Here is an 8,690-nt window from a genome sequence, read left to right as displayed (position 1 = left end):
GGAAGCTTTTGCAGTACCACACAAGACTGCTCAAACCATTGCTCACCTGCTAATTGAGGAAATATTTCCACAATATGGCTCTCCTTTAGGGATCGTCACCGACAATGGTACGGAAAATGTAAATCATGCCCTGAAGGAAATTATTGCCACGTTGGGAATCCACCATGTGACAACTTCTTTTTACCACCCTCAAGCCAATGGGAGAGTAGAACGTTTCAATAGGACAATGCATGACGTCCTGGCTAAGAAATTGGACGATTCTCTAACGACCTGGGATTTGTATTTGAACCAGACCCTGGCAGCAATCCGGTTCAACATATGTGAGTCATCCCAATTTTCACCGTTCTTCCTCTTGTACAACCAGGATGTTGTTCTACCACTGGACAACCTTCTGAAACCCAGAAAGAAGTACCAAGGGGAAAAGGAACATAAAGTCGCCCTTCAACAGCAACACAAATCTTTTGTGCTGGTACACCGAAATATGAAAAGGGCAAAGAAAAGGCACGCAAAACATGCTGACAAGTACAGCAAGCCAAATGAGAAAAAGATTGGTGATCCTGTTTATTACAGACACCACCAACGGAAAAGCAAATTACAATCCAAATGGAAGCCATATTACCGAGTAATTGAGCAGACTTCGCGTGTTACATTCACCATTCGGAACCAACTGGATGGGGCAGTAACGAAAGCACATGCTGAACATTTGCAGTTAGCAAAACTAGATGACTGGGAAATTCCCAAAGACACAGCAGGAAGGCCTAGAAGAAAGGCCCAATATGTTGTTCCTCCAGAAGGATCCAGCAGTGAAGATTCAGAACCAGTCATCACGGATTCAAGGGCTCGGATCACGAGGCGATACCGCCAAGAACGATCAGATTCAGAAGAAGAAGACTATATACCACTGGCAGAATTACAGAAAAGATTATGAGCCAGGAACCAGTCACCTGAAACTGAATCTGAAAGTGAAGGACGTGACAAATGGGTAGATCCCCATGATTATGTTGCTAGTAGTGACAGCGAAGATATGTTGATAGAATCTGTTCAATATCACTACCACTAGGTCGAAATGGTTGGTAACTTTTGTGATTGATCTAAAACCATATAACGAGTTTATTGAGCACTAATGGTTAGGCAGTTTATGAGCCGTTATTACTCTGATAAATCAGAGGCACCCGTGGCGAGCCACCTCCTCCAGCCACCTGGGTAACGCTAAGAGCTCACCGACAACCCCGTAGTGGACCCGGGGGGATATTTGGTCCACCAACCCATTTGCCGTGGGTTGCGGCCCTGTGTCGGTGGAGGAGGGGATCCTGGTGGTTGAGGGCAGTGGGTTCTTGGAACCGTGTTCCTACTGCTCAACACACTACTTTGGCCCTGACTTCACCTAGTCGGGTGGTAGAATGGGCCCGATTCTATTAATTGGCTGGTCATGTCAAGCCCTGTGTTGGGCATACCATGTTTTGAGTCTACTATCCTACTCTTTTGTGTTTGGGCTTCACATTTGTAAAAAATATCTACAGTTTTTGCCTAGAGTCCTACGTCAGAAGGTGGTGGCTCATGGGCCAATCTGGTTAATGTCAACCTCCGAATTCTGTAGGTCTCCAAATTTCTGTCATGTGCAGAACCAGCTGGACAGTCACTTTGGTAGAGAAATATAGCTATTCGTGTTACATTTGCTGGAGTATAGCAGACTTGTAGCCCTGATGACGCAGACTGGATTCCACTGCAACATCGTCCTTTGTTGACACTCGATGGCGGGTGGGGAGCAAGTTTGCCGAATATAATTCTCTCACCATGTCTCTCAACCAATACTCTGGTTCGTCGAAGAACAAACGCCGTCATGTTGATTGTGTATAATCTGATGAGGAAGTTACACCTGAAGTTAATGATTACTGGCCGAGATTTATTGTCATTTCATCTTCCGATGGTAATGCGATCAAGTTGAATCCGTTTGCCATATCCTTGGGCATCAAAGGTGCCTGTGGAGAAGTTAAAAACGTCACTCGACTCCGCTCTGGTTCACTTCTTGTGGAATGTATACGAAGACAACAGTCCGTCAATCTGCTTGGATTAAAGCAGTTTGTAAATGTCCCGGTTGTTGTCTCAGCACACAATACACTTAACTCCTGACGTGGAATAATTCGAGATCGTGCTCGTTGTCTTTCTGACATGAGCGAGGAGGAGCTTCTGGTCGAATTCAAAAACCAAGGAGTAATTGCTGTTAAGCGATTTACAAGGAAACAAAATGACACTGTGATAAAAACCAACACTTATCTTTTCACGTTTGCCCTGCCAACTATCCCAAAATCAATAAAAGCTGCATACTTCAACATCGGAGTTGATGTTTATGTTCCAAATCCTCTCCGGTGTTACCATTGCCAAAAATTTGGTCATGGTGCCAGAACTTGTACTCGCAATCAGATATGTTCTCGCTGCGGTGGTACTCATGCCAATTCTGATTGCAACAATGCAATAAAGTGTGCAAACTGTGATGGTGAGCATTTGGCCTCCTCCAGGTCCTGTCCCGTCTTCGTTTATCAGTCAAAAATTATGAAAGTGAAATGCACAAACAATCTTTCTTATTTTGAAGCCAAAAAGTTGGTGCCAGATCCGTTTTCAGTTCCAAGTACATTATCCTTTTCAACTGTAGCATCTTCTCCTGCCCCTATGAAAAAAGTTACTACAGTGACTACATCGTGCCAGACTGAAATTTCATGGATTCATGATAAACAAATATCTGTAAGTGAAAGTATCCTATCAAGTCAAATGACAAATACTTCGGCCTCTCAAACCGAAAGCCCACCATTGAAGATCACAGAGCCAGAATCTCCAGAACTTTCTGACACTGAGAACAATGTTCTTCGTCAAACAAGGAAAGAAAAAAATCACAAGAAAAAAAAGACGAAGGTGCTTCAACACTTGGAGGCGCCACCTTCTTCGCAACCACCTGTAGAGGTTCAAAATTCTTTTGAACCACTGGAAATGGAGGTTACTACTCCGTTTCAAACCAAAAGGAATGTTCTTCCTTCACGTTCTCGTTCACCCATTAACCCACCATGAGTGCAAGTCACATTATACAGTGGAATTGTAGGGGACTTCAGAATAATTTCAATGATCTGCAGTTATTAATTCAAGATTACAAACCATCGGTAATTTGTTTACAAGAAACTTTCCTTAAGGCAACAGATAAATTTGATTTACGGCTTTACAATTCATACCATCACTATTCTCCCGCGGGAGTTAAAGCTACTGGTGGATCGTCAGTACTAGTGCGACAGGGTGTGATTCACAGTCCTGTTCCTCTAGCTACGCCCCTTCAAGCTGTTGCAGTCCGAGTTACATTAAACATAGTGTTTACTCTTTGTTCTTTGTATATACCGCCCTCCTATTCACTTCAACAGTCTGAACTCCAGACTCTATATGACCAGCTCCCTAAGCCATGTGTTGTCATGGGTGATTTGAATGGTCATAACCCGATTTGGGGTTCTGATGATACAAATACCAAGGGCAAAATACTTGAAGAGTTTTCCTTGTATAATGATTTGTGCATTTTTAATGATGGTTCTCACACGTATTTACATCCTACCACTGGCACGTATTCGTGCCTTGACTTATCACTAGTCGATTCTAATTTGCTTACAGAATTCGAATGGTCAGTCCACGATGACCTCTGTGGAAGTGATCATTTTCCTACCATTCTAAAATCTGTGACACCTTCTGATGTCCCTCCATCATCACGATGGAATTTTGCTAAAGCTGACTGGGATTTGTATGCAATTCGTAAAACTAACACCTGATGCTTTTGTTGATGTTTCTGATCCGATAAAAATCTTCTCTAAAGAACTTCTTCAAATAGCTGATGAATGTATCCCGAAGTCCTCTTCAAATCCACACATACGTAAACCATGGTTTACTGCTGACTGCAAACAAGCTAGGAATGGCCCGGAAGAAAGCTGAGCAGTATTTCCGTCGCCATCCTATGGTCCATAATTTAAACAAATTTAAAATTTAAATGCTAAAGCAAGGCGTACTTTTAAACAAAATAAACGCCAGTCATGGCAAAATTACGTTTCAAAAATAAATTCACGTACGCCAATTTCAAAGGTATGGAACATGGTCCAGAAAATAAAAGGTAAGGGCTCTAAACCTAGTATTCACCATCTTAAAGATGGGAATCAGTTATTGACTAATAAATCAGATATTGCGAATAAACTTGGTGAGGCTTTGGCGAAACATTCTTACTCATCAAATTATGTACCTGAATTCCAAAAATATCAAAAACAGCAGGAAAAGCAATATAATAATTTTACTTCAGAGAATGGGGAAGACTACAATGAAACCTTTTCAATACATGAACTTCATACTGCCCTTGACCAAGCTCACGATACTGCTTCTGGAGCTGATAGTATTCATTATCAACTTCTGAAACACTTGCCAGAATCCTGTTTAGAGACACTTTTACATATATTTGATGACATTTGGACAACCGCAAAATTTCCTCCCTCGTGGCGAGATGCCATAATTGTGCCCATCCCTAAACCTGGACGTGATCATACTGATCCATCGAATTATAGACCAATTTCACAAACGAGCTGCGTTTGCAAAACCATGGAATGCATGATAAATAATCGACTTGTTTGGTACTTGAAGACTAATAACCTAATAACAGATATACAATGTGGTTTCCGTAAAAATAGAAGTACCATCGATCATTTAGTGCGTTTAGAATCTTTTGTTAAGAATGCCATAATTAATAAACAACACGCTGTGTCAATCTTTTTCGATCTAGAAAAAGCATACAACACGACATGGAAACATGGGATTTTAAAAGATTTACATGACTTTGGATTACGAGGCCGCCTGCCTCAATTTATATCCAACTTTTTAAATGACAGGCAATTTCAAGTCAGAGTGGGTTCAACCCTGTCTGACCATTATACTCAGGATCAGGGTGTCCCGCAAGGCAGTATTTTGTCTGTCACTCTGTTTAGTATTAAGATCAACAGTCTCTCAAAGGTTTTAACTGATTCAATCGATGGATCACTTTTTGTGGATGATTTTAATATTTCTTGTCGTGGTAAAAATATGCGCACCATTGAACGGCAATTACAGTTGTGTTTAAATAAAATAAATAAATGGTGCCTTGAAAACGGCTTTAAATTTTCTCAAAGAAAAACTAATTGTATACACTTTTGTAGAAAATATAAACAGCATAAAGACCCAGAACTATCTTTAAATGGCACTCCAATCAAAGTTGTAAAGGAGGCTACATTCTTGGGTGTAATTTTCGATTCTCATTTAACCTTCTTACCACACATTAAATCTCTTAAAGTTAAATGCCTGAAGGCACTAGATTTGCTGAAGGTTGTTTCTGTTCATCACCTAGGTCTAAGACTTTGTCTTGGGTCCTTCAGCACTTCACCTATTGACAGTCTCTACGTAGAGGCTGATGAACCATCTCTTACACAACGTCGCATAAAATTATCCTTACAATACATTACTAAATTATACTCTAATGAATCTAACCCTGCATATAACTGTGTGTTCAATCCACTTTATGGGGATTTGTATGACAAGAAGTCTTCTCTGGTTCCACCTCTAGGGCACAGAATTAAACCCTTTCTTTCTTCGGCCGGCATTGAGCTGAAAAACATAGCTCCCTCTCGTCTTCTTTCTTCTCCTCCCTGGCAGTTGGTTAGGCCTCAAGTCGACCTAACATTAACTTCATTTAAAACATCAGAAACTAATGAATTACAGTATAAACAAGAATATAACCAATTAAAAACTAAATATAGCAATTACAAACCCTTATTTACAGATGGGTCCAAGGATGGTGGCGCAGTAGCTTGTGCCACTGTCATTGGATCCCGAACAATATCTTCTAGATTGCCAGACAACAGTTCTATTATCACAGCTGAAGCAAACGCCATACTAACGGCTCTTAAATATATTCAAAGACACCCTAAACGTAAACGATATATAATCTATTCAGACTCTCTTTCTTGTCTTCAGGCTATTAAAAATATTTCTTGCAAACATCCACTTTTAACAGAAATTATTGACTTGCATAATGATCTTGCTACTGGCCAATACGACATCGTATTTTGTAGGTGACCCAGCCACGTGGGCATTTCTGGGAATACACTGGCTGACCTTGCTGCTAAGGCAGCACTCAAACAATCTGTGACTCCACTTCTTATTCCCTACACTGATTATAAAGCTAACATTAGGTCTTACATCCGTGATCTGATGCAGAAGAAGTGGGACACTCAAGTAGGTATCAACAAACTACATGAAATAAAATCCTACATTGGTTACACTCACTTGGGTTGTCAGTCCAGATTTGAAGAGGTCATCATGCGACGATGTCGTATTGCCCACACACGATATACACATGAATATTTGTTTAAAGGTGAAGATCCTCCGTTTTGTATCCCTTGTGATGAAAGAATCACAGTCAAGCATGTCCTGCTTGACTGTGTGGAATATTCCATAACAAGGGATCAGTATTTTAAATCAAGAACTATGAATGATCTTTTTAGTAATGTCAGTGCTCATTTAATCATTGCGTTTTTAAAAGAATTAGACTTGTTACATGACTTGTAAATAGATTAATATTTTATGATTGGAAGTTGAATTAGCAACTAAGATTGTTAGTGGCTGTATCCTCGAAGGGGGTTGAAGTACCGTAAAATTATTGTCCTCCTGAGAGGGTACGTAAGTCCCAAAACGGTTTAAGTCAGATTTGATCTTCCACTTATTTAATCGTAGAATATGTGTCATTTTAATTTGAGGCTAATCTTGCATACAGTCGCCAACAGCTGAGGGGATGATGTAAATCCAGCCAGGGGTCATGCAGGTAGCAGAGGTACTGTAAGTCCCCATGGTCCCTGGTATGGTGATCTACCCTCTGTTGTTGGCGATCTGTGGCCTGTTTTTATAGTGCACTGTCCAAATAATGATACTATCATTTTTTAAGTTTCCACGCTAGTTTTAATACTAACTGTGATAGTCTAGTGGTTTTACTGTCCTTCGTCGACAGGGTCTTTATAATATACATATATATTCTTTTTGACACGTATGTTCTCGTCACGATATGGCTGCAATATTGCCGATGTGACGTTAAATGTTAACTCACTCACTCACTGATAAATCAGAGGGAATTTTTAGATGAAGAAATAATACGCTTGAGTACTACCTTAAATAATCTAGCAGAAAATTTTGCAGCATATAGCAAGTTGCACACCCGACCGAAGCGCTCGCGATTACCATTTGTTGGTAAGGCTTTAAGTTTCTTGTTTGGCACTGTGTCTGATGCTGACTTAAACACTATAAAGCAAAATGTGAAGACGCTTGCAGAAAACCAATTAGATATGACACACGTAATACAAGAAGGGCTCTCTATCCTCAATACAACTAGAATTCAAGTCTCGGATAATAGACAGACCATTAATGAAGTCATTGATGATTTACATCTTGTAGAACTCGAAATTGCTAATGTCTCTATGACATTGGGCAATCAGATAGAAAAATTAGAATGGGTCACAAAGACATATTTACAAGCGGAACTGGTTTTTGAAAACATTCGGGGAATGTTACAGACCTATTTATCTTATTTAGAACACCTTCTACTTCAAGTTAACATGTTGGCTTTAGGACATCTTGCACCCCGTACAATAACGCCGAAAACGGTTACTAAGTTTATTAAAGGACATACAAATCCATCTTCCTAATAGGTTTTGATTAGCAAACGATCCCGCAGACAACTTATGGGCTTTCTATAAGTCCCTGCTATGTACCACTGTTCTGTTCGAAGATAAGATCTTAATTATTACGTCCATTCCGCTTCTCACGTTCCTCGCGTTCAGCGTCTAATGATCACTTGACTTTACTCCCTTATTATCATAATGAAAGTCAGTTTCAACAAAGAGATAACTTTCTAGAGTTAGTTATGACGGTAAATGTTTCTAACATGTTGTTGTGGAAACCTTTCGTGAAAACTGCCAGAAGACTGAACTTGACTAAGTTGCCTGATAAACTTGGGGTATTGAGAAAATTCCTATGAATCATCTTATCGATAAACTAAATGAACTACAGACGATAATACCAGACGGCGAGACTAATGACTGCAAATATGTTATGGGCACAATTCTACTTATGGTGGGAATATTGGTAGGGTTATGTACATAAGATTCATTAGGCCCTGGCTTGCCAAACGAGGAAGGAGTAGGAGGAACATCTCGGCTACAACCGAGGTGGAGATGGTGCCAGTTAAGAGGACCACTACCTTCTGCGCCACTTCTACAGGGCTCCGATTCAGCAGGCGAACGTCCGTCCACGACCGCCATAAGGAGCATCTATCCAACGCTGGACACGAAATACAGAGACGATCTAATTCATGGAACCACTGGCTTACAGATGTGACTGCTACACAGTGAACACAACGCGAAGTTTACAGAAGACGAACTATGGTGCAGTGTGGTGCACACTCATAACAAACGTCATGTAGTCAATAGCTGTTGACATGTCTGTGAAATAGTCTCTGTGGAAATCGCAGATATGAGTGTCAGTAACAGCCACAGCCGACTGGACGATCGTGTGTTGCATTAACAGCACAATATTGTTGTGAATTGTACATAAAAATGTAATTAGGTATCCTGCAATGATTGGTAATATGAATGTAATGAATT

The 8,690-nt window shown here is 40.4% G+C and overlaps 2 pseudogenes; both read left to right on the top strand.

The window, feature by feature from the left end:
* The first annotated feature begins 722 nt into the window (after positions 1-722).
* LOC137281119 (uncharacterized) lies at positions 723-7,860 on the top strand (annotated as a pseudogene).
* Position 7,861: 1 nt separating this feature from the next.
* Positions 7,862-8,424, top strand: LOC137281118 (uncharacterized; annotated as a pseudogene).
* The last annotated feature ends 266 nt before the right edge of the window (positions 8,425-8,690 follow it).

Source organism: Haliotis asinina, chromosome 4 (genome assembly GCF_037392515.1).
Source record: "Haliotis asinina isolate JCU_RB_2024 chromosome 4, JCU_Hal_asi_v2, whole genome shotgun sequence".
In the NCBI taxonomy this organism is placed as follows: Eukaryota; Metazoa; Mollusca; class Gastropoda; order Lepetellida; family Haliotidae; genus Haliotis; species Haliotis asinina.
This window is presented reverse-complemented; position numbering and strand designations above follow the sequence as displayed.